This window comes from Culex quinquefasciatus, chromosome 3, assembly GCF_015732765.1.
Source record: "Culex quinquefasciatus strain JHB chromosome 3, VPISU_Cqui_1.0_pri_paternal, whole genome shotgun sequence".
Taxonomy (NCBI): Eukaryota; Metazoa; Arthropoda; class Insecta; order Diptera; family Culicidae; genus Culex; species Culex quinquefasciatus.
Genome location: NC_051863.1, coordinates 185677645 through 185703422, shown reverse-complemented (window position 1 = coordinate 185703422; position 25778 = coordinate 185677645). Strand labels below are relative to the sequence as shown.

The following is a 25778-nucleotide window of genomic DNA, read 5'->3' as shown; positions in this document are numbered from 1 at the left end:
ATTTTCCCTTATAAGCCACATAAATGTTGATACGAATGCAAATTTGCTAATGCTTTAAAATTGTTATTGATTACTAAGTATTCAACTGTTCATCTATTTTCACAACCAAATCTGAGTTTCCAGACCAAAAAATTATATTTTTTTCAATTTCGGGAATTCCCGGGACAAAATATCAAATATTCCGGGATTCGGGAATTCCGGGTTTAGGGAATATCCCGGGAATTCCCGGGATGGACGCACTAGAAATGATTGAAATGAAACTGAAACAAAAAATTTTTGAAATTAATTTGGAACAACAATATTTATTCAAAAATAAAAGATAAAAGCAAAATCTAAATGTTGGTTGAATAAACAAATAAATGTCCTTCTTATATATTTGATATGAACTCAAATGTTTTTGAAATAATTCATGAGCAGAACTTAATCACGATAAGAATTCTTTAAAAAAAATGGAACACGATTTTTTTTTTATTTCACTTTTTTCAGCTCTAGTCAAATTTCCAAGTTAGCTTTTTACGATTTTAAGTTTTAGCGAACTCAAAAAGTTTTATTTACGCTTGAGTTGAGGATAGTGCAAAATTTGTTACCGGAGCTAATATTTATTGAATAAGTGATGATTTTTGGAAATAACTCGAAAATATTTTTTATTGTATTCAAGCTTGACGTTTTTGAGGCTAAAATATTTAAAAAAATATCATGAATATTGAAATTATTTTGAAGGCTTATAATGTTTCCTACTATAGAGCAATTCCAGCTCAAATAAGGAATTTTTCTGGTACTTTTGTACCCGAACCTCTCCGATTTCAATGAAACTTTGTAGACATGTTATCCTAGGCCTATATAAGCCATTTATGTGTATATGGAGCCAATTGTACTCGAAAATAACATTTGAGGAGGGCGTAAGGTATTTAAATATTTTTGAATTTTGTAATTTAAAAATTACTGTATCTCGAAGCCGTTGCGTCGTATCAAAAAGTGGTCAAAGAAAAACTTGTAGGAAATTGGACGGGCTTTCTAAAAAAAACACTGAAACAAAAATGCACGTCACATCTATGAGATTTTTTGATTTTTAAGTCTAAAACTTAAATTTAAAGGTGATGTCACTTTTTTTTCGCTCAAAATTTTTCAGGAAATAGCCTAAAATGTTACCAAAAGACTGACGAAAAATCGATGCCAACATTTCAAAAAGCATCATGTACAAACCATGCGTTTTGAGAAAAACGCATTTGAATGTTGAGCATTCATTTTCAATTACCATTTTTATATGAAAGCAAAATAAGATGCTCTAATGATAACAAACGATGAAAAACGTTGCTTTTGTTGATACTTGATCATCCATATTCAATAAAACATTATTTCCGTAATTTTATTTGAAAAAACAAACATAACTTCTTTTGAAATCACTAACGTCGATATCACCCTGCTGTCACTGAGGGGCGCACTTTGTTATGATTCGTTTTTCTTCGCCGAATGTACATGGCGCTTTTTTCATGTTGCTTTTTTTGTCACGAGGTTTATGTAGCCTTTTGTTTGACAGGGCTATATAAACAGGGACTGCTGATGGCAGAGATTTTTTTTATGTTACTTTATTTAAAATCATGATTAAACAGACTTTACTGAAGTAACTTTTGCTCATTTTTGGTGGAGAGGTAGCTTATTAGAAGTACTTTCAGAATATACAATAACCCAGAAAGTGTCAAAATGTACATGATGCCTTTTGAAATGTTCACGTTGAAATGCAGGATGGTATGTCTCTCCTAAAAAAATTCAAAAATCATTTACTAAAACTATTTATTTGAAAATTGGTCTAAACGTCAAAATTTTTAAAAACCAGTAGTGGGAATCGATTTTCCAGACAATTTTACATAAAAGTCTCCATTATTACCATTATCCTATGTCCAATCCGTGGGAAGATACAGCGGTTTTAGAAATAAAAATGTTGAAAAAACGGGGTTTTTGGTGGTTTTTGGCAATTTGTATATGACAGACTTGGTTTTTCAGTCTCGTAAATATTTTTATCGGAAAGCTCGTCTAATTTTGATTTTTGATTTTTGAATTTTTTTAGGAGAGACATACCATCCTGCATTTTTCGTCAGTCTTTTGGAAACATTTTAGCCTATTTCCTCAAAAATTTTGAACGAAAAAAAAAAAACGTGACATCACCTTTAAATTTAAGTTTTAGACTTAAAAATTAAAAAATCTCATTGATGTGGCGTGTATTTTTGTTTCAGTGTATTTTTTCAGAAAGCCCGTCCAATTTCCTACAAGTTTGTCTTTGACTACTTTTTGATACGACGCAACGATTTCGAGATACAGTAATTTTTAAATTAAAAAATACAAAAATATTTAAATATCTTACGCCCTCCTCAAATGTTATTTTCGAGTACTATTGGCTCCATATACACAAAAATGGCTTATATAGGCCTAGGATAACATGTCTACAAAGTTTCATTGAAATCGGAGAGTGTCGGGTACAAAAGTACCAGAAAAATTCCTGGAATTGCTCTATATCGATTTTAGAAATAAATACCAACACTAAAGTTGGATGAATATTTGATTTTTGGTCAGCAGCTTAGTTCTGATGGCTTATTTAAAAAAAAATAATACTAAAAATATATGACAGGAGAAATACTAACTATTTTGTTTCTGTTTTAGCCTTTTTTCAGCTACACTGGCAGAAATGTATTTGTTTTGCTTCGACTTTGATCTACCGAAACCTGTAAACGAGATGCAATAAATGAATCCCTCAAATTGCAATACCAAAGCTTTAAAAATTTGCATCCCAGCTTCAAACTCTCACCCGTTTCACAGAAATCGAAGAAACAAACAGAAAAAAGTCCCACCACCGTGGGTGTGCGCACCTGGGCGTAAAAGTTCAGTTCCTGTGTCGGGCGTCAAACAATAGAAATCCGGAACACACCCTACCTGCGCTGTGAAAAGGTGTGGGTGTGCGTCCCTGTGTGGGTGATTTGCAACCAGGTCGCGAGGGGCATCATAATCAACGTTACACTTTTGTGCTGAACGCTGATTTCAAAGCTTTTTTTTTTTTTGCTGCACTGCACTCTCTCTTATTTCCCCTCGTTTCGAATAATAATTGTGACGGGCAGCCAAGAGTCAGAAACACACCCCCTCTCCGGAAGTTACGCCACAGTTGCCGGAAATGTGGGTGGGTTGTGTGCAAAATATGTGCTGGGGAGCTTTCGTGAGACCACGGGAGTGTGAGTGCACCACTTCTCTGTTGAAAGAAGGGGGGGCTTTTTTTTGCATGCAGTTGCGAAAGATGACGTCTAGTGCATTTCATGTCAATTTAAATCAGAGTTTAAAAGGGGTGAAAGTACGTTGGATAAGAGTTAGAGCAAGCTGTCAGGACCAAGGATCATAAACTTCAAGGATGAAATTTAGAGTTCAATTTAGCTATGAATCTTAAATGAATTTTGAGTTCTACATTTTATGACAAAAATCTATGTTATGTGAAACAAACTTTAGAGTAAAATCTCTCAATCGACCTTCGCCAAATCTATCGCTTGCATTTGCATCACCAAAATCATGGTGGTACGACCAGGCCTTGTAACGCTGCAGAGATCTCCACCATGCCGTGTGAAACGCTATAATTCCATTCAAATCCTACCCCATTCTGCACCGATTCCCACGTGGACCTTCCCCCCCCCCCTGTAAAGTGAGAGGGCGGGGTGTTGCCGTGATAAATGTACCATCACGATAGCCTCAGTCTCATGCAACTGCAACACCACTTGAGGAAGGGAGGGGGAGTTTGTCAGTGGGGAAGTTCTGCTGTGACCTGTGACCTGCCGCGCGTGCGATTTGAGGTCCGTTTTTGTGCTGCACACCAACATTGCAAGTCAGGTCGAGTGTCCCTCCCCCCCCCAGGAACACAAACTGCGCGAGAACAGTTGTAGTGAGGTGCCAAAGTGATGGAAGTGTCAGCTGCAAAAACCCCTGCCTCTCATGGATCTCTCTCTCTCTCCCTTCGGTGCCGATTTACTGGTTGAATGGGTTGACAAAGTGAGGGGAGGATTCGGGGAGGGATTTTTACTAGGGGGAAAATTATGCTGCCAACATTTCAGACAGTCTAATAACTGATTCAACGGTTTGGAGATGACTGTCAAAATGTGAAGTTTAAAGCTATCAAATGATTTATAGTTATTGAGATATTTGATTGAGAAAGAATGACCGGTATTTGCACCAAAAAATTAGCCAGTTTGGTAGTTTTGAGTTTAAAATATGATCATGCCTATCCTTTACATTACTAAATATTTCTTGCATGAACTTTGAATCATTGTATGACTATAAAACAACACACCTTAGGTTGTGGCCGCGTAATAATTTCAAAATTTGTATTGGCTCAGGTAGGCTGCCATTTACTGTTCGATCGCTGACAAACCTAACCAATAAATTCAATCCGAAATTTGGTTAGGCGAAACGGAGATTTTCGAAATGAGTTGTGTAACGAGAAAATGACTCCATCACAAATATTTGATGTTGAATTCAAATCAAACGGTTTGGAAAGTCCAAAAAGTAAATGGTAGACCACACAAACTAATACAGATTTGAAGTCACTTAATTGGTTGGGAGACTCAGGTGGCAGCCTACCAGCACTAATACAAATATTTTGAAACTGTTACACGTCCAAAACCAACACCTGCTACCAAGATTGCCAGGTCAGAAAATTTTGAGCAAGAGTCGCTCATTCCTCAGAAGTCGGAGTAGGATTCGACCAATTTTAAACAACTTTGAGTGGAAGTCTCTAATTTCAATTATTTTAAATACAAGAAATAACTCCAATTACGACTGAATCACTTGAAATTATTTCAATTCGATTATTGACTTTCTGAGAAAAACGCATTTTAAAGTTTGACCATGAATAAACAAATACGAGAGCACGCAATTTAAACAAAAACAAACATTTTTGTGTGGTTGGTCATTGTGTGCATCGACCTGAAGTTTGGTTGAATTTGATTGTAGGAGTCCAGAGTTATAATTACAAATGTTTACGGTAGTCGAGCTCGTACCTCTTTCAAACGCGTTCTGACCTGAAATCCCTTTAACCAATCGTCGCACTTACATCAATTTTCAGGCTGTGTCAAGACAGCACGACAAGAATGAAACTTTTTTCATATGAAACACGGAGTTTTTCGGTTTTTATTGAATATCTCAGCATTTAAATCGAATATTGGGGATCTGTGGAGGTCAAAAGGCGAGGCATTGTGAGCTGCACAAAATGGCTTAACTCAATTTGGTCCAAAATGCGCGTACGACAAGTTAGCACGACAGCGACGAATTGATTGTAAACTAGTAAGTAAATATTGTAATACAAAATTACCAGTCAAATACTCTTGTAACTTCTGATTACTTGCCAGTCAGAGCGATACTGGAAACCCCTTGGGATCAAGATTGTAACAGCTTAAACCATTTCAATTCAAAACGTTATGCAATCTTTATCATTTCTTACATCTTTTTTCACCGCCATATTTTTCCTCAATTGCTACGATTATGAGTTAGAATTATACGGGAAAATATTTCTTTTTTTCAGTGGTTGAATTCATGAGAGAGTGGCTTCTAGAGTCGTGAAATCTGAATCGTTTAGATCTGGAAAAAGGTTGACGTTTGTTAAACACAAATGTTAAATAATTCTGTAAAATAACTATAAATGATAAATAGTGAGAAATTCTGAACAGTGGTTGGTTACAGTATCACTGCATCAGTTGGTTCAGAAGTTGAACTAATTTTTATATGAACTACAAAAGCTTTGATAAGTCGGTTGAAGTTAGAGTCTTTCACGCAAAGAAGCAATTTTGTTTAATTTGAGATATTTCTGACTAATTGTTTGACCGTCATGAAATTTTACTTTTTGAACATATACAAAATACATTAGGGGCGATATTTCACCAATCTCATGTTAAAACTTTATTTTTTTTAGTGGATGAAAATCACATTCTTAAAGCACAATATTTTACCAAATTACACTACTCGACAAAACAAAACTTGTGTCAAGGGATTGACGATATCTCATCGGGTCCTCAGAGAAAAGGCATCCCCGAATCCGATGCAATCGACAGAATTTGATTTTATGTCCACGCGGACTGACGAGAAGCTGGTAAATTTTTAACATAAAAAATCGAACAATTTAAAAAAACTTGCGTCTCCTCCCAACTATATGAGCCATCTACAAAAATATGGAGGCGCCTGGTGCATAGCCATTTCCTTTAAGCACAACGGAAACAACCAATACAAATGTATAAAAAGTTGTCAAGTTCGGGGTCCACAGCTAGCATTTTTGTACGATTATAAAAATAAATATTAAAAGTTTAAAATTAAAATATTTGAAAAACATTTTTTTTAAATATATTTGTTTACTAAAATTTTATGTTTCTCAAAGGTCTATGGGTACTTCGGGATGTCCATGGTAATCCAAGGACTCCCTAGAGTTAAGATCTACGAGTCTACCGCCGTAACAAGCAAGAGGTCGTCGGATTTTGACCCCGGATCATGTGAGTATAGCATCAGTGGATATGGTAGACTACTATATGAATGTAATGGGATGTACATGGTCATCCAAGGACTCCCTGGAGTTAAGATCTATGAGTCTACCGCCGTAACAAGCAAGAGGTCGTCGGATTTTGACCTCGGATCATGTGCGTATAGCATCGGTGGATATGGTAGACTACTATATGAATGTAATGGGATGTACATGGTCATCCAAGGACTCCCTGGAGTTAAGATCTACGAGTCTACCGCCGTAACAAGCAAGAGGTCGTCGGATTTTGACCCCGGATCATGTGAGTATAGCATCAGTGGATATGGTAGACTACTATATGAATGTAATGGGATGTACATGGTCATCCAAGGACTCCCTGGAGTTAAGATCTATGAGTCTACCGCCGTAACAAGCAAGAGGTTGTAACCGTTGGTCACAATCCTTAACGAATTCATGCTTCGCTTCAGTATTTTTATTACACATTCACCACACTTGACAGTTGGAAAGGGGTGAAGCGTGCCGCTGTAAGTGAAGCCGATGTCCATCTATTTCCCGATGGGGCAGCATGGCAGCGCCCATGCGACAGAGCGGGAAAATGGATGGGGAAATCCTGGACTTGGGATCAACAATAAAAGCGCCGATCTGGGGAGGATCGGCCTCTTTTAATCTACAGGCGTCCGAGTGGACAGTTCGCGCTCGTTGGAGTGAAGGTAGCCAATCGCCTTCACGCGGAAGTGCGGGACCAGGAGGTTCCGTGAGCACGCGTTCACCCGGATTGGTCGGCCTAGGCAGTATAAGTCGCGTCGCGCTCTGCCTACGTCTAATCGTCGTAGGACCACCCCGTCGTCTGGCGCCTCCCCGCGCCATAACCGTAAAGGACGACAACCCTCAGGCCGCTGGCCTTCATCGTCAAGGAGGGACCCCTCTCGGCACGCTCGAATCGGTGGACTCCGGAGCGTGCCGATTCGTCAAGGAGGAAGACGCCTGCCCGAACGAAGCCAGCAACGCCTGCTGGTCGTCCAGAACAACATCCGGCGAAGGAGTCCGGAGAAGAACCGCTGCACCGGCGACGAAGACCGGATCAAGCAGCCCGTCAGCCAGCCCCCAGTGGGACCGACGCCGCAGAGTGGAGCTGGAGCTCCTCTGCCGGCCCGTAACATCGCCGGAGCGCGATCATCGGCTGAGCTTTTAACGGTACGTTAGCCCCCAACAACCCACACTAAACACACCCACACCCACACTTACAGAAACAATAATAAAGTGCTGCAAGTGAAAATTGAATCCGTCGTGTTTTTCTGTTCGATCACCATCTCCCCTGAATCACCTAGTAGTTTGCCGACCCTGGGATTACCCAAGTCGAGTCTCGTGTTACGCTGGCCAAGCCAATAGTTTCAATTGGCTCCCAGCTCAAATCCGCGAAAGGTGATCAGGGTGGGTGTAATCGAGCAGAAAAATCTAAGGATTTTTCCAACGGGAGGTGGCAGGAATCCGAGTAAACTCGGTTGGTCACTGTCCACTTACCCTAGCGAAAAATTTGTGAAGATTGCACTTAAGCCGCGGTCCTTCACGATCCTGTTCAAAAGAGGATCTTGCGCGCTTTCCAAAATCGTTTTTGGCACGACTTAGTTCGTTGATTTTGGTCAGCAGCGAGTTTTAGAACTTTATGCTGCTTGTACATACTGTGAATAACGTCCTTATGTGTCTAATACACGACAATCATGCAGCAGCATTCAGTGTTATTTATTTTGTCTCGTCTCTTTCGTGTTCATTGTTTGGACTTGACGAGCAATTAAATTATATTTTGACTACCACACTATTCCTCCAACACACACAACAATACAATACAAGAACAGTAGGGAAGAAAGTGCGACTGATTGGTACCCGATCATAGCGATCGTCAGTCGAGTCCTCTCCAGCAGTAGTGTTGAGAGGAAAATCTTAATTTACGACCATAAGCAGGTCAAGAGTCTGTACCGCACCGGCGAATACAAACCGGCGGCAGATTAGGAGATTAATAGAGGAATGTAAACCGAATGTGAACCCACTAGTTACTGTAGACCCAGGCATTTGACAAGTGACGTCATCCCTGGAAAGGTAATCGCTCCTGAAAATACTAAATAATTACCTTCTGGATTGAGCCGACAAATTAGGCGATGAGTAAGTCCTGTGAGGCCATCCAAATCTTAATCCTAGGCACCGAAGAACCGGATAGCAGGCGAAGTCTTGCCCGGAAGGTGGCCAAAAGCGGAACAGTTGAACCAGAATTGCCGTGGACCCAGCTCTGTGACGATGTCATACCTGGCAGGTGATCAAAAGAAGTCTTGTTTCCTTCATGGAGTAATAACAAGCAAGAATAGGGGAAAGCCCCACATAAAATCTTTATTTAAACTTTTTCTTTTCTAGTTTCTTAATCCTAATATCCGTCGACACTTAGTATGGTTCCGTTGGTGAAGTTGTGGCCACGATCGGCACCGACTTGGGTGCTAGGGATTCTTCGGGCGATGTCCCACTACCCTGGACCAAGTCAGCTGATCTGGATTACCCGGCCTCACCGAACGCATAACCGAAAGGTGGACGATATCTGGAAAGAAACGAGAAAATAATGAATTAGTTATGAATAATAAAGTACAAAAACATAATCCTGTAATATTTTTCAAGAGTTGAACTATATGCAAGAGGGATTAGTGTGTGTTAGTCTTAGCCACTCTCCCTAAAGAATGTGTGGGTGGAGAACCCCACCTTCGTGAACAGGAGGGAGCGGCAAGATGGCATATGTTTTTGGTGTTGTAATGAACCTAAACTACTCACCATTGTTATCGATGATCCATAGCCCAACGGGCCAGTTCGTGGATGACCAAGGGGCGAAAATTAATAACCCTCGGTCTGAGCGCGGCTGGTGGTGTTGTGGTGAGGGGATCAGTCGACCTAACAAAATTTTATTGATCTTAATTATCGATCAAGAATTTTAATGTGTACACAAAAATTTCTTACCTGTAGCTGATCTTGCGCGTCAAGATGGCTATCATGGTGAATCCCGGGATTTTCAGTGGACTCCTGCAGGCCAGTCTTTGAAAAAAGACTGCGTTCCTGGCAGCGATCTTCCACGCACTATTTTGCCCTCTGTGGCCCACCAATACTAGTCAAAATTACCCTGAAATAGAAGATTTTCGTTATGTTTGTAATGCATTACACTTACCTTGTCCTTTCGTTGAATTTTCGGCCAATTTTCAACACATTTATACCGAACTTGTGAGTAAATTTTCACCTGAATACACTTTCACATATACGCAATGTAAACAATGCGATATGCTGACCTTTGACAGATTAGAGACGTTTCGGGAACTGTCAGACAGTTGACCCGTCAGGAATGAACCCTTGTGGTGAACTTCCGAATATGATCGAATGTGATCTAAAATTGGATTAAATGCGCATAGTCCATGGAAGTTGAAGTCGTTGAAGAACGCTTATGTAAAATTGTAAATAGAGTTGTCTACTAATATTTTGGGATTCTTTTAAATAATTTATTTTAAATTGTAGTGCATGTCTAAATTTTAATTTATTTATTTGTATTTGTTTGCTATGCCAACTTTTTCAATATTTTGAATAATTTCAATAAACTTTGAGATTGATTGTCACCAGGACACGCAGAAATGTGCCTACAATGAGGCTAGTACATAAACAAGTGACCACTTACACAAGTCTGTGAACCCGAGGAGTGCTGAAGACGATTTTGGAAATGCATTTCGCTTAAAAAAATGTTCATTCACTTCGTGCCTTCACATTTTTTCGCCGGGGTAGTGGATAGTGTAACCGTTGGTCACAATCCTTAACGAATTCATGCTTCGCTTCAGTATTTTTATTACACATTCACCACACTTGACAGTTGGAAAGGGGTGAAGCGAGCCGCTGTAAGTGAAGCCGATGTCCATCTATTTCCCGATGGGGCAGCATGGCAGCGCCCATGCGACAGAGCGGGAAAATGGATGGGGAAATCCTGGACTTGGGATCAACAATAAAAGCGCCGATCTGGGGAGGATCGGCCTCTTTTAATCTACAGGCGTCCGAGTGGACAGTTCGCGCTCGTTGGAGTGAAGGTAGCCAATCGCCTTCACGCGGAAGTGCGGGACCAGGAGGTTCCGTGAGCACGCGTTCACCCGGATTGGTCGGCCTAGGCAGTATAAGTCGCGTCGCGCTCTGCCTACGTCTAATCGTCGTAGGACCACCCCGTCGTCTGGCGCCTCCCCGCGCCATAACCGTAAAGGACGACAACCCTCAGGCCGCTGGCCTTCATCGTCAAGGAGGGACCCCTCTCGGCACGCTCGAATCGGTGGACTCCGGAGCGTGCCGATTCGTCAAGGAGGAAGACGCCTGCCCGAACGAAGCCAGCAACGCCTGCTGGTCGTCCAGAACAACATCCGGCGAAGGAGTCCGGAGAAGAACCGCTGCACCGGCGACGAAGACCGGATCAAGCAGCCCGTCAGCCAGCCCCCAGTGGGACCGACGCCGCAGAGTGGAGCTGGAGCTCCTCTGCCGGCCCGTAACATCGCCGGAGCGCGATCATCGGCTGAGCTTTTAACGGTACGTTAGCCCCCAACAACCCACACTAAACACACCCACACCCACACTTACAGAAACAATAATAAAGTGCTGCAAGTGAAAATTGAATCCGTCGTGTTTTTCTGTTCGATCACCATCTCCCCTGAATCACCTAGTAGTTTGCCGACCCTGGGATTACCCAAGTCGAGTCTCGTGTTACGCTGGCCAAGCCAATAGTTTCAAGGTCGTCAGATTTTGACCCCGGATCATGTGCGTATAGCATCAGTGGATATGGTAGACTACTATATGAATGTAATGGGATGTACATGGTCATCCAAGGACTCCCTGGAGTTAAGATCTACGAGTCTACCGCCGTAACAAGCAAGAGGTCGTCGGATTTTGACCCCGGATCATGTGCGTATAGCACCAGTGGATATGGTAGACTACTATATGAATGTAATGGGATGTCCATGGTCATCCAAGGACTCCCTGGAGTTAAGATCTATGAGTCTACCGCCGTAACAAGCAAGAGGTCGTCGGATTTTGACCTCGGATCATGTGCGTATAGCATCAGTGGATATGGTAGACTACTATATGAATGTAATGGGATGTACATGGTCATCCAAGGACTCCCTGGAGTTAAGATCTACGAGTCTACCGCCGTAACAAGCAAGAGGTCGTCGGATTTTGACCCCGGATCATGTGCGTATAGCACCAGTGGATATGGTAGACTACTATATGAATGTAATGGGATGTCCATGGTCATCCAAGGACTCCCTGGAGTTAAGATCTATGAGTCTACCGCCGTAACAAGCAAGAGGTCGTCGGATTTTGACCTCGGATCATGTGCGTATAGCATCGGTGGATATGGTAGACTACTATATGAATGTAATGGGATGTACATGGTCATCCAAGGACTCCCTGGAGTTAAGATCTACGAGTCTACCGCCGTAACAAGCAAGAGGTCGTCGGATTTTGACCCCGGATCATGTGAGTATAGCATCAGTGGATGTGGTAGACTACTATATGAATGTAATGGGATGTACATGGTCATCCAAGGACTCCCTGGAGTTAAGATCTACGAGTCTACTGCCGTAACAAGCAAGAGGTCGTCGGATTTTGACCCCGGATCATGTGAGTATAGCATCAGTGGATATGGTAGACTACTATATGAATGTAATGGGATGTACATGGTCATCCAAGGACTCCCTGGAGTTAAGATCTACGAGTCTACCGCCGTAACAAGCAAGAGGTCGTCGGATTTTGACCCCGGATCATGTGAGTATAGCATCAGTGGATATGGTAGACTACTATATGAATGTAATGGGATGTCCATGGTCATCCAAGGACTCCCTGGAGTTAAGATCTATGAGTCTACCGCCGTAACAAGCAAGAGGTCGTCAGATTTTGACCCCGGATCATGTGCGTATAGCATCAGTGGATTTGGTAGACTACTATATGAATGTAATGGGATGTACATGGCCTTCTAAGGACTCCCTGGAGTTAAGATCTACGAGTCTACCGCCGTAACAAGCAAGAGGTCGTCGGATTTTGACCCCGGATCATGTGCGTATAGCACCAGTGGATATGGTAGACTACTATATGAATGTAATGGGATGTCCATGGTCATCCAAGGACTCCCTGGAGTTAAGATCTATGAGTCTACCGCCGTAACAAGCAAGAGGTCGTCAGATTTTGACCCCGGATCATGTGCGTATAGCATCAGTGGATATGGTAGACTACTATATGAATGTAATGGGATGTACATGGTCATCCAAGGACTCCCTGGAGTTAAGATCTACAATCGATGTAAAGTTATCGAAATATTTAAGTTTGAAAGATGAACAAAAGTCCTTGCTTACCACTTTAGCCAAACGGCGACCTCTTTTTTGTTACGGCGGTAGACTCGTAGATCTTAACTCCAGGGAGTCCTTGGATGACCATGTACATCCCATTACATTCATATAGTAGTCTACCATATCCACTGATGCTATACGCACATAATCCGGGGTCAAAATCCGACGACCTCTTGCTTGTTACGGCGGTAGACTCGTAGATCTTAACTCCAGGGAGTCCTTGGATGACCATGGACATCCCATTACATTCATATAGTAGTCTACCATATCCACTGATGCTATACGCACATGATCCGGGGTCAAAATCTGACGACCTCTTGCTTGTTACGGCGGTAGACTCATAGATCTTAACTCCAGGGAGTCCTTGGATGACCATGTACATCCCATTACATTCATATAGTAGTCTACCATATCCACTGATGCTATACGCACATAATCCGGGCTCAAAATCCGACGACCTCTTGCTTGTTACGGCGGTGGACTCGTAGATCTTAACTCCAGGGAGTCCTTAGAAGACCATGTACATCCCATTACATTCATATAGTAGTCTACCATATCCACTGATGCTATACTCACATGATCCGGGGTCAAAATCCGACGACCTCTTGCTTGTTACGGCGGTAGACTCGTAGATCTTAACTCCAGGGAGTCCTTGGATGACCATGTACATCCCATTACATTCATATAGTAGTCTACCATATCCACTGATGCTATACGCACATAATCCGGGGTCAAAATCCGACGACCTCTTGCTTGTTACGGCGGTAGACTCGTAGATCTTAACTCCAGGGAGTCCTTAGAAGACCATGTACATCCCATTACATTCATATAGTAGTCTACCATATCCACTGATGCTATACGCACATAATCCGGGGTCAAAATCCGACGACCTCTTGCTTGTTACGGCGGTAGACTCGTAGATCTTAACTCCAGGGAGTCCTTGGATGACCATGGACATCCCATTACATTCATATAGTAGTCTACCATATCCACTGATGCTATACGCACATAATCCGGGGTCAAAATCCGACGACCTCTTGCTTGTTACGGCGGTAGACTCGTAGATCTTAACTCCAGGGAGTCCTTGGATGACCATGTACATCCCATTACATTCATATAGTAGTCTACCATATCCACTGATGCTATACGCACATAATCCGGGGTCAAAATCCGACGACCTCTTGCTTGTTACGGCGGTAGACTCGTAGATCTTAACTCCAGGGAGTCCTTGGATGACCATGGACATCCCATTACATTCATATAGTAGTCTACCATATCCACTGATGCTATACGCACATAATCCGGGGTCAAAATCCGACGACCTCTTGCTTGTTACGGCGGTAGACTCGTAGATCTTAACTCCAGGGAGTCCTTGGATGACCATGTACATCCCATTACATTCATATAGTAGTCTACCATATCCACTGATGCTATACGCACATAATCCGGGGTCAAAATCCGACGACCTCTTGCTTGTTACGGCGGTAGACTCGTAGATCTTAACTCCAGGGAGTCCTTAGAAGACCATGTACATCCCATTACATTCATATAGTAGTCTACCATATCCACTGGTGCTATACGCACATAATCCGGGGTCAAAATCCGACGACCTCTTGCTTGTTACGGCGGTAGACTCGTAGATCTTAACTCCAGGGAGTCCTTGGATGACCATGGACATCCCATTACATTCATATAGTAGTCTACCATATCCACTGATGCTATACGCACATGATCCGGGGTCAAAATCTGACGACCTCTTGCTTGTTACGGCGGTAGACTCATAGATCTTAACTCCAGGAGTCCTTGGATGACCATGTACATCCCATTACATTCATATAGTAGTCTACCATATCCACTGATGCTATACGCACATAATCCGGGGTCAAAATCCGACGACCTCTTGCTTGTTACGGCGGTAGACTCGTAGATCTTAACTCCAGGGAGTCCTTGGATGACCATGTACATCCCATTACATTCATATAGTAGTCTACCATATCCACTGATGCTATACGCACATAATCCGGGGTCAAAATCCGACGACCTCTTGCTTGTTACGGCGGTAGACTCGTAGATCTTAACTCCAGGGAGTCCTTAGAAGACCATGTACATCCCATTACATTCATATAGTAGTCTACCATATCCACTGGTGCTATACGCACATAATCCGGGGTCAAAATCCGACGACCTCTTGCTTGTTACGGCGGTGGACTCGTAGATCTTAACTCCAGGGAGTCCTTAGAAGACCATGTACATCCCATTACATTCATATAGTAGTCTACCATATCCACTGGTGCTATACGCACATGATCCGGGGTCAAAATCCGACGACCTCTTGCTTGTTACGGCGGTAGACTCGTAGATCTTAACTCCAGGGAGTCCTTGGATGACCATGTACATCCCATTACATTCATATAGTAGTCTACCATATCCACTGATGCTATACGCACATGATCCGGGGTCAAAATCTGACGACCTCTTGCTTGTTACGGCGGTAGACTCATAGATCTTAACTCCAGGGAGTCCTTGGATGACCATGTACATCCCATTACATTCATATAGTAGTCTACCATATCCACTGATGCTATACTCACATGATCCGGGGTCAAAATCCGACGACCTCTTGCTTGTTACGGCGGTAGACTCGTAGATCTTAACTCCAGGGAGTCCTTGGATGACCATGTACATCCCATTACATTCATATAGTAGTCTACCATATCCACCGATGCTATACGCACATGATCCGAGGTCAAAATCCGACGACCTCTTGCTTGTTACGGCGGTAGACTCATAGATCTTAACTCCAGGGAGTCCTTGGATGACCATGTACATCCCATTACATTCATATAGTAGTCTACCATATCCACTGATGCTATACTCACATGATCCGGGGTCAAAATCCGACGACCTCTTGCTTGTTACGGCGGTAGACTCGTAGATCTTAACTCTAGGGAGTCCTTGGATTACCATGGACATCCCGAAGTACCCATAGACCTTTGAGAAACATAAAATTTTAGTAAACAAATATATTTAAAAAAAATGTTTTTCAAATATTTTAATTTTAAACTTTTAATATTTATTTTTATAATCGTACAAAAAATGCTAGCTGTGGACCCCCCGAACTTGACAACTTTTTTATACATTTGTATTGGTTGTTTCCGTTGTGCTTAAAGGAAATGGCTATGCACCAGGCGCCTCCATATTTTTGTAGATGGCTCATATAGTTGGGAGGAGACGCAAGTTTTTTTTAAATTGTTCGATTTTTTTATGTTAAAAAATTTACCAGCTTCTCGTCAGTCCGCGTGGACATAAAATCAAATTCTGTCGATTGCATCGGATTCGGGGATGCCTTTTCTCTGAGGAACCGATGAGATATCGTCAATCCCTTGACACAAGTTTTGTTTTGTCGAGTAGTGTTATCAACATGTTTATGTTAAAAACCTCTACAAATCTACAAAAAAATAAATAAATCTTAAAGTTTTAATTGAAATTATCTTTAATTTTTTCTTCATTCTCACTTTAACATTTCTGGGTCCAAAGTTTTGAATATCTGAAGTTCCGATTACAGTCCATACTCGATTATCCGAAGGCCTCGGAATAAATCACTTCGTATAATCGTATATTAGTATTTTCCAATCACGAGTCATATTTTTTATGGACGAGCTTAAATATGACCCATAAACTACTCTGAAATGATTTAGAATTTTAAAATCCAAGATGGTGGCTTAAATGGCGGTAATAACATATTTAAAAAATGAATTTTATGTCTTAAAAGACAAACGAATATTCAATTTTGACTAAAATGGTGTCGCAGAACTCAAATTAGATGTTAAAAGTAAGAAAATAAAATAATACGAAATTTGTTTGTCACGATTCGATTATCCGAAGTCCCATACAAACCTTCGGATAATCGAAACTTTGGATAATCGAGGCTTCGGATAATCGAGTTTGGACTGTAATCTAAGTTGAGTATCTGAAGGTTCCAAAGGAACTTTTTTTCTAGGGCGTCAAATTTCCCGGGAAATGAGAAAAATATTTTTAAATCCCGGGAATTCCCGGGATCTCGGGAAATTTTTCAAACAGTCTTAAAATCTATGTTTGCATTATATTTGTTATGTTTTAAAGCTTAAAATACACTCCACTCCAATCTAGGACAAGGATATCAGCTTTAATCTAATCTAATCTAATCTAATCTAATCGAACACAAGCGCAGCCAGTCCGAAGAAAGCATCCTGGAAGAACTTGCGGTTAGATTACGCCCAAAGTCCTTTCTTGTCAGTATAAATAATTGCAGTACATCCGAATTACCACGAAAATGTATAGCAAAAATTAAAGCGGCCAGGCCTACTGGGTTGCATTAACCTCAGAGACAGATTCTGTGAACGGATCACATTTCACAGAATCATCAGGGGAGGAAGGATGCGTGGACATACCGTATCAAACGCTCCGAATCAGTTAGGTGTGGTGTGTTAGTGTAAGTTGGCTAATTATTTTATTTTTAGGGGGAAGTGGGAATCGGAAAATTGGGGTTGGGGAAATCGGTATTGGGGAATGGAAAAGTGGGAAAGGGGTAGGAGGGTTATTTAATTTTTAATATTATAATTTAGAAGAATTTAATCAAATATCAAATAATTATGGAAAGCTCTCACCAAGAAACAGTGAATCTTCAAAAACACAGCCAGGTGGTGGTGGTGTCCCGATAGTCTGACCAGGATCTTGACAGGCCACTGGCCGGTCGGATGAAGTGGAAGTGTTCCTTTAGCACCGAATATCTCCACTCCCAACAAATATTTCCGGATGTTTCGCTGGTACACAGCCTCTTGAAACGCTCTGGTAACGGCCTCCTCCAGCTTGGTTGAGCCCTTCCACTTACTTTTCATGTTTCTGATCCTTGGCAGTTCCGAACGATTTATTTATTTTTCAGCGAAATTCACTTCGACAACGACATTTAGAAACAAAATTCCCATTTAACACAAAAAATCCTTATAAAAGAATGCATAAAAAGGGAAAAAATAAAATTTGTAAAAAATGACGCGGAGTGAAAAAGTTTTCCAACCGTCAGCACCGGTTGCTACGATCGACCAAGGATATCAGCTTTAAGATAGCTTAATAGATTTTTTGTTTGGTTATTTGTTGTGCTTTGAATTTTAAATGCGCCGCAATTTTTTATCCAATGTGATTCTAATCAATCAAGTCTTTTATGAATAAAAAAATGGCTGAAGTAGCGGTCTTCATTAGATACATTTGTCCTGATTTGTCACAGACGTTGATGTTTGATGATCACCGCTGCTGCCATCTTGGGTAAGAAATTCCCAGAACACTTAAGATCATTTTTGGGGTCATAGTTTACCTCAACGCAACGGCCCAAAATAAGATAACACTTTTTTCTTGATTTCGTCAAGAGAAGTTTCGATTTTTTGAAGAGATTTTTATTTCCGATGATAAGATAATCGAGTCTGAACTGTGCTACTGAACACACGGGCAAAGAATCTACTGTAAAAAAATGATGAAAGAAAATTAGCTCTTTTAAAATATTAGGATTTTTTCATACAGATAGAATTTAAATATAGATTTTCTTATTTGAGCTATGAAAAACACCTTGTCTGGTTTGATTAGTGATATAAAATCTAAATTCTCATTCTGAAAACTACTAAAATTCTGTTGGTACAACTTTTTAACTTAAAATAATATTAAATAATTTTAAAATCTGGCAACACTGTTTAATCTGATGAGGACGTATGTGCCCATCAATAAAAAAAGTGGTTATTATGTCATTGTAAGTATTTCTAGAAAACAAGATTTTATATGCAAAATTCACGTAATCTTGATACCTTGATAGCGGGGTTTCTGTACTTTTTTTAATAAGTCAAATAGTTCGATGAACTGGCAACACTATCAAAAGCTGTCGATACTTAGTAAAAATTGAAATATTTTTTCTTTGTTGGATTTTTATCATTTGTAACAAAATAACTTTTCCATTCGAACGAAGTTCCTGTGAGTTATGGCAACCCTGCCATCGCTTCCGGGGTATACAAAATCATACGCAACCAATCAACACGTCGACACCGTCGAGTGGTGTTAAACTTCCCCAAACTAAATGCCTTCTAAACCAGGGGGTTTGAGGAGAAATTCAATTGCCAAGTTTAAGCTAGCTAAAATAGATTATTTTGATTGAAATTCTCAACAAATTTGAACGTTTGTTTATTCAAGAATTTCCAAACAAAAGTGTTCTTCAAAATTCAAGAAAAAATAATTTTAAAATGCACCAATATTTTTTTTGGGTTGTGTAGCCTGGAAGCTCCAAATATTAAAAAAATACAGTTCTGTTTATCAGTGTTTTCGAAGCCCGCACCCATTTCACGAAAGCACCCCCTCAAGCTTCCCAGCAAACACAATGTAATTTTCACGCACAACAAACCACGGAATGCAAGCTGCTCGAACGGTTTTCCAAAATCCAACAAATTACGCATGTTGCAACACTGTCCTGCAGGTAAGCCGGTGGACGGTGTGGACGATACCTGGACACTGAAGTGCTATCAAACGACAACCCCCTGGAGGGCGTCAATTTTCGTCTATACGGCACTCAATCTATCCTCTGCCACGGTGTGCTGCTTTCGAGCGAAAAACGGTCCCAGAAACGAAGTAATCCGGGTATTTGCAAACAAGCGCTCCTGGAAGCGTCGTGACCGCCTCTAAAATTGATAGTTTAACATTGTTGTGGCAAGTGCAGCGGAATTTGATTGGATGTTGGAAAATTCGGTGGTTGCACATTTTCAACTCCATTTTGTCTAGATGAAGATTGCTGCAGTAGCTTTTTTATTTATTCATAGGGCTCTTAAAACTAACTAAAGTACGGAGTACTTTTTTCGATGCAAAATTTCTTCCGGTGCTCAACACAGGATTCATCCGACTTGAGATAAAAACCAGTTGAAAAAAAATCAACTAAAATGCATTCAGCACTAGTCACCTGTTAAAAGTGCACAAAATTTACGACGAAAATCGAACTTCCTTTCAGTTGGTTTGTAAAGCAAAAAAAAACCTTGCTCATTTACCATCCTATGATTGCACGGCGCTGACATCGTCAAAATGAACCGGAAAATGCATCGAACAGGGGGGGAAAATTCAGGTGAAAAACTGTTGGGTCGATGTTTGCGGGAATGTCATTGCCCCGAATTGATGGTTGATTTGCGACTGCATTGGCGAAGCCATGAATCTGGAGCAACGTTGATTCTAGGGAATGTTTTTTATTTGAAATGAAAAAAAGTGCAAAGAGTAATTTAAATTTTTATCACATTTTCGCTGAAAGAGAAATTATATTTGCAATACAGGCTCATTTTACAAATACTTTCTTCTCTGAATTATCTCGATCCTTATTCATTTTCGAATCAACACGAAAAAGTACTTTAAATCCACAACAGCTTTGGCTTTTCGGCGGAGTCAAGCCGAAATTAATGAGCTAAGAGGATTAAGCGGAGGGCCGGGTGAACTTAATTGAACTTTTTTTTACAATCCCTCTAACGAGAAACGCATGTCGCTGAGGTCAGGACCCAACCCGCCAAAAGCTTCCCATATTTGCATAATTCCACCGTCAATTCGCGAGCGCAAAAATAATAATCAAAATCTATATAGTCTCTCCTTAGCAGAAGCTTACCCCACGTTCAACAGTGGTCTCAGCCCAACTCCCTACTCCCCCGTTGAACAAACCAAATAAAGCCATAATCTTCCCTCTCGACAAAAGACACCGCGGCGCGATCCTCACTCAACTAATCACAAAGTTGACCAGCAAAGTCCCCCCACCCCTCCTCCTCCCGTCAAGAAGTTAATTGAAAAACTATGCCCCTTGTGCCAGAAGCTTCTGCTTGGGACAAACAAAAAAAAATCAAAGAAAAACACATCATTCTCGGGGCGACCAACTTTTGGGCCGGGGAGCCATTCTTCGCACAAGGATTAACTCCACACTTCCTCTCCTCTTCTCTCTGGGTAGCTTTTCGCAGACGACGAAAAAAAAGCTCGTAAAGCTTTACGAGGCTCGTCGTTTCTCACTACGAGTCCTCGTAGACTGGTCTGGCCCACGTCTGAGCTTCAGATTATTGGTTGTGACTTGGGGGTGACTTTTTGGAGTGAGTTTTTATTCTCGTAAGAATTTGACTGTTTTGTGTAGTTTTACCAAACGAACAATTTCGAATTTTGATATATTTTTAAACGAGGTTTCAAGTCTGCAAGTCATTTCAAGTTCAATTTCTTATTTAAGTTAACTATTTAATTTCGTCCTAAATTTCATCGTCAAAAATAACAGTATTCAAAATGGGACCATCCATAAACCACGTGGACACTTTAGGGGGTAAGGCGATTGTCCACGCTTTTTTTGATTTTTTTGTATGGACAATTGTCCACGAAGGGGGGATACGAGATTCCCAAAAAAGTGTCCACGTGGTTTATGGATGGTCCCAAAGTACTTATCAGCATTTGTTTAAGTGTTGAATAAATGTACGACTTTTGCAACTTCTAGCAAAACATTTCAAACCAAAAAAAATTAAACGCAAACAAATTAAGATGTTTTTTTTTTAATTTAATTCAATTTTTACGGAAAATTTATTAACTCTTTTCAAAAGATTACTTCTAGTCTCACCTAAAAGTTTCAGGAAAATATGTCATGATTAAAGTGAGTGACAGACGACCTAAGCGAACTGTCAAACCTTCTGAGCGTTTTTAGCTAAACACATAGAGTTGCTTTACGGCCCAAATGGGATGGACCAAATTGGCTGAAATTCGGGGTGAAGACTCTCAAGATAAAAAAAACTGATGTTTTTTAATGATGAAAAACATAAAAAATATTTTCAGCTTTTTTATACACTTTTTTTTATCGGCCTTCGTCATGCACACGGAATCGGTTGAACGAGTCTTTACCAAAATTTTGAGCCGATTTGGTCAAGACCGTGTTGAGATATTGTGACACCCGTTTGTCTGCTTATTTCAGCAATGATACAACAAAATGTCTTCAAATTTGTTTTGGTAATAGTTGAAAATGTGTTTTGTAATGCCCTGAAAGCAGATGTGCTGATACCAAACTCTTTCATTTTTGGCGATTTATTTTTCAGGCCGATGCATATATTTTTCATATGTTTTGTACATCACAATCAAATTCTAAGTTTTAAAGTTTTTTTTGCGGCACTGTACAACGAAAATTCACAAATCTCAAAATATTTTTTTGTAACCTAAAAAATGTTAAAAATTATAAAAATTGCAGGGATGCACTTTAAACAGCTTTTAGATGATTCCGCTTGAAATTACTTTGAAATTTTAAAGTTTTTTGGCTGACTGGTTACGGTGTTCGCTTTGTAAGCGAATGATCCTGGGTTTGATTCCAATCTGCTTCCAACGAGAAAGAATAGGAAATATAAATCTTCGAACTCTGAACATAAACGAAAAATCAAAGTCGCTCGAGTCGAAATTCGATCCCCCGTCCTTTGGATTGGTAAGCAAAAATGCTAACCACTAGGCCATCGCGACTTGGTGAGCTATGATTGGAATTAGGAATACTGTTACTATATACGCGCTGGGTCCTTGTCTATTTGTCAAGGATTCGGCTCAATTCTGAAGAAAGATTCAGATTCTGCGGGCAAAATTACATGGAAAAACATATATTTGGAAATTTTTGAATTTCGTTAGGGTGGTCCCATATGGTTTTTCCTTGAAAATTAAACTTTTTCAAATGAAGATATCTCGAGTTAAAAGAAAAACACCTCTAAGATTCAGCGTTTGTAGTGCTAGATCTCCTCTTTCAAATGCAACCTGGTGCTTAAAATTTGGATAGCGCCTTTTCGAGATATTTAAGTTTTAAATTTGCATCTTTTTTACCTTAAAATCGCTGGAACTTTTGACCCTTAAGTCCAAATTGACATATCAAAAAAGAAAAAAGATCGTTTTGTAGAGCTCTAAAAGTGCCTCGAATGCCACTTTTCTCTAAAACTTAACCCTGAATTGCCACGTTCAAAAAACTGATTTTTGAAGGTTTGCTCAGATGCTTTCTATAAATTTGGTCATAGAAGGCGTAGATTACGAGATAAAATGTTGGTGCCTTCGACAAAGTTGCTTGAATTGGCTAGCCCAACAACTTTCTTAAAGACGAAAAAATTCCCAAAAATAATCCTGTAAAGTAAGATTTTCAAAATCACCATAATCGTGAACCACCCTAATTTTCAACCAAATCAAAAGTTGCCCCTTTCGATTTGCAACAACTCTTCGATCTGGACCACTGTGCAATGGTATTAAAAATGACAGCTTCCATGTATTTGAATATGGGAGCTCAGGAAAACTAAATTTTTAAGTCATAAAATGATTATTTATGAAAAGATATTGATTGGTTAGGTGTACAAAATGTGTTTAGAATATTATTAAAACAAAAAGTGTTCGAAAAATTTGCAATCGAGATAAGTACACCATTCGATTCAGCAGGAATTTTGTGCACCAAAAATATATAGTTTTCATATTTAAAGTATTTTATTTAAAAGAAAATCAACAAAAAGTATAGAAATCGAGATATTTAGTATGGGAGCTGTCAAATCCCTCACCATCAAAAAGCAGATTTGTCTATAGGTTGTCATCCCCCTAATGCGACTACAGATTGTCAAGGCAAACAGATTGGTCGATGCAAAATAAATTGGCACTGGCAACGTATGTTTTGCGCTTGCAACCATGCCAGTTTCACAGGGCGTAAAGGGCGGTTGATGTCCAGTGCGTTTGGATCTGTCAAAGATTGGCCAATCTGTTAGCCTTGACAATGTGTAAATGCGACCATATGTCCCATTTGTTTGTCAACAAAGCTACAGCTGGTTGGTGAGACGGAGTGGGGGTGGGGAGGAGATTTGACATCTTTGCCCTCAGCAGACTCACCGCCTACACCCTAACCGAAAATCATGATTATCTGAGTTCGATATCCCACTTTTCATACGAATTTTTCAGTTCAAGTTGAACTCAGAAAATCATGATTTTTGGAAATACACCGGAAAATCATGATTTTTGGAAATGACCGTACAATAGTTATATTACGTAAATTGATCCATTCATCACTAAGCGAAATCATAGTTTAAGATGCGTGGAAGACGTTAATACACTGAAAAGCTTGCAAAGAGTCGTTGCCTCCCACCATCAATCAAAGTCACTCCGCGTAATCATGCCTAGTTGTTGTTGCTAATGCGTATCCCTTCTAGCAAGAGAACATCGCATGGGTACTAGAAATTACGAAAAAAAGAACAACTCAATGTAGTTCCACTACACAAGTTCCCTTCCAGAAGTGCCTCCGGAGTGATCTATGACTCTGCACCTTCCACCCTTAATCAACACACGCGCGGAGTTGATTATGCAAAGTCAACATAATCAAGCGCTAAAGTGAACCATGACTTGCCACCACCACCAACTAGCAGCAGCAGCGTGCATGTTTCACCATCATTAGTCAAAGCCACGCCAGGCAAGTGTTCCACTTCCGCTAGAAACTCGAACCCCCACCACGTTGGTTTAACGAATTAGTCGAGTGTGCTGAAGATCCACAGCAAATCTCGGGCGGGATCAGCAAATCCCAAACTGGTAATTTCTTAAAGATTTCCCCTCAAACAAGCCACAAAACAAGCCACCCTTTCGAAGGTCACGGTCGAACAGGAAGCACTCCCCCTGGGGGGAGGAAATGTCGTCACCGAGACACGTCCTTGAAAAGAGGTGTGTACTTTTTTCGTCCCTTTTTTTTTCGACCGGCGGCATGTCCTCCATTGAAACTCACACGATGACGAAAAAGTTGCTCGGAAGTGGTTTGGGGAAACGGTGGCCATCAAAGGGATGAGGATTCTTTTCATTAAATTTGCCGGAAGCTAATTTGAACAAAGTGTTCTAATGTGTGAGCGACACACTGTACATGGGAGGTGGGACAAAAAAGAAGCATGGTTCAGGCCAGGGTTGCACTTGAAGAGGTTTGTTCCTAGATACCTCAAATTGATGTTTTTACATTATCTTATTGACTTTAAAACCAATAAAATACTACAAACAACTGTTTACAAAAAACTAATTCAGCTGAAATAAATTATCCAAATTACACCCCTGGTCAGTAAACGAAACTACCTACGTCAAATGGTCCCAGACTTTTTTTTGTTGGCGCTGAAACTGAGGTTAGTGCGACCGGCTTCAAAAACGTTCCAAAGTGAAGTGGCTTTAAATTAAGGTTTAATTTTGGCTGCCAACTTGTTTGATGTGCCGTCAAGGGTCGCAGTACTTTAGAATTAAATTTATCAGAGAATTACGAAACGTAGCTGAGGAAGGACTCTTTTGGAAACAAGGAAAAATTTGCCTGAGGTGGAAAGTACTTTAGTTGAGTTTTAAATTAAAAACTGGGAGATGAATAGAGAGAATGCGTAACGTGATTTTCGAATGATCCCACTTTGTTTACATCCACAAAGTAGGAGGCTGTTCAAGCACAAGCATGACATTTTTCTTACTGGTAAATGAACTGTTTTATAATCAGTACACATAGTTTTATTTTGTCTAGTCTAGTAGTCGGTGTCGAAGAACTGCGGCGAGAGTTTCATTCTGTGATGTCAAAAATAAATTCCCTGGCTGATTTTGGAATCCTGCAGCTCTTCCTGATCCAGTGAAAAAACATCGCTAATTCTAGCGAAGCTGATCCAACAAGCAGAGAAGATTTTCACTAAACCAGGTTTTTAAACGATGACGATTTCGCCTTCAACTTTCTTCAGATTTCTTGACTTTAACTCCAGGTCGTCAATTCTTGCAAAAAAAAAAAACAACTTATATTATCCGCGCACCACCAAACCGAAGTGCGCAACACTTCTGTTGCGCGAAAAAATCTGTTGCGCCGAGCAAAAATGTAGTGGTTTGTCGTTAGCGTGTAC

At 40.5% G+C, this 25778-nt stretch overlaps 1 protein-coding gene and 1 long non-coding RNA gene across 2 annotated transcripts in view; both read right to left on the bottom strand.

Moving 5' to 3' along the window:
• Positions 1 to 25778, bottom strand: part of LOC6049107 — a 243793-nt gene that overhangs the window by 95420 nt on the left and 122595 nt on the right. The window lies entirely within an intron of this gene.
• On the bottom strand, positions 8889 to 10844 carry LOC119769674. The gene is made up of 3 exons (XR_005278480.1): positions 9485 to 10844; positions 9302 to 9418; positions 8889 to 9074 (listed from the first exon to the last, which is right to left on the bottom strand). It is a non-coding gene; the product is annotated as an uncharacterized LOC119769674 (long non-coding RNA).